Consider the following 1,841-nt stretch of genomic DNA (forward strand, 5'->3'; position numbering starts at 1 on the left):
AACTTTTTCACATGTCATGTGATCAGAATGTATAAAAGTCAAAGCATGATCAGATTTATAATGTTTTTCTCCTCTGGATATAATTTTATGCTCGTCGGAGACGTATTTCATAAGGACGTAAGCCAGTGTTTCGATAGTTTAGAACCAGTTACTAAGTTACTATGCGTCAATACGAGGAAAGTGACGTTGAATCCTATTGTAGGTGAATAAAATTATCTATCCACATACTCATTTTTAATACACTTTTTTCTCCAATTTTGAAAAGTAACAAAAAATCTCTAGGATTGAGTGAGTTAAGCGTCAAGTCTTGTGTCCGACATGTTAAGTGTTGCCGTGGGTGATCTGTGAAAGTTCATTGGGTTTATCATAATGACAAAAATTAGGGAGCAGGCACTGGTACAAGGTTAAGACTCCGACAAGCTGCCTATGGGGTTCATTCTTTTTTTGTTTGATTGTTTGTCTGGTTGGTTGGTTGCTTGTTTGTTTGGGAGTTGTTCAAAAATTGTTTGTTTGTTTGTTTGTCTGGTTGGTTGGTTGCTTGTTTGTTTGGGAGTTGTTCAAAAATTGTTTGTTTGTTTGTTTGTCTGGTTGGTTGGTTGCTTGTTTGTTTGGGAGTTGTTCAAAAATTGTTTGTTTGTTTGTTTGTCTGGTTGGTTGGTTGCTTGTTTGTTTGGGAGTTGTTCAAAAATTGTTTGTTTGTTTGTTTGTCTGGTTGGTTGGTTGCTTGTTTGTTTGGGAGTTGTTCAAAAATTGTTTGTTTGTTTGTTTGTCTGGTTGGTTGGTTGCTTGTTTGTTTGGGAGTTGTTCAAAAATTGTTTGTTTGTTTGTTTTTTGTTTGTTTGTTTTTGTTTTTGTTTTTTTGTTTGTTTTTTTTTTTTGGGGGGGGGGAGGGGAGGGGGTTCTGTCCTTCTGTCTAGTTTTCAGTCTGCCTATCTATCTATCTATCTATCTATCTATCTATCTATCTATCTATCTATCTATCTATCTATCTATCCATCCATCCATCCATCCATCCATCAATCCATCCATCCATCCATCCATCTATCTATCTATCTATCCATCCATCCATCCATCCATCCATCCATCCATCCATCCATCCATTCATCCCTCCATCCATCCATCCATCCATCCATCTATCTATCTATCTATCTATCTATCTATCTATCTATCTATCTATCTATCTATCTATCTATCTATCTATCTATCTATCTATTTATCGATGGCTTTATCTATCTATCTATCTATTTATCGATCGCTCTATCCATCCATATTTATATATGCAAAGGGATCGAGATCAATCCCGAGAGCGGTCGAGATTTTGTTTTATGACCCCCCAGTCTGCCCAGCAATGAATGGGTAGCTGGGTCTCTTGACCTGGCAGAACGTACTTTCCGATAGACTAGCGTCCTATTTAAAGGACAGCAAGCAATTGTTAATGTCCATTCCACGCTATGGAAACCGGGGAAAAACTCCAGCTCCATGGGCCGAATGGCTCTGAAAGACCACTTTTTTTTCTTTTTTTTTTTTTACAATCGATAAGACAAGATGAAACATTACGAAATGAACAAGGACTTTTTTTTTTGTATTTTGTTGTTTTTTTTTTTGTTGTTGTTTTGCAATGATGATAATATTAATATTGTCTATGTCATTTCGCCACAATTCATTCCATCTCCGGGTATTTCACAATTCCCGCTGTCCCCAGGTGGGTGGTTTTCTTTTTGCTCTTCCACAGTGGAACTGATTACTTTTCAAGTATATTAGATAGATATTATACTATATGAAGTCATGCAATGATTCAAAACCGCATCTTTTGTGCTTCGCTTTTGGTTTGAAAATTCAAT

Source organism: Berghia stephanieae, chromosome 11 (assembly GCF_034508935.2).
Source record: "Berghia stephanieae isolate SIO BIC M18660-M18661 chromosome 11, UCSD_Bste_1.3, whole genome shotgun sequence".
NCBI classification, from domain to species: domain Eukaryota; kingdom Metazoa; phylum Mollusca; class Gastropoda; order Nudibranchia; family Aeolidiidae; genus Berghia; species Berghia stephanieae.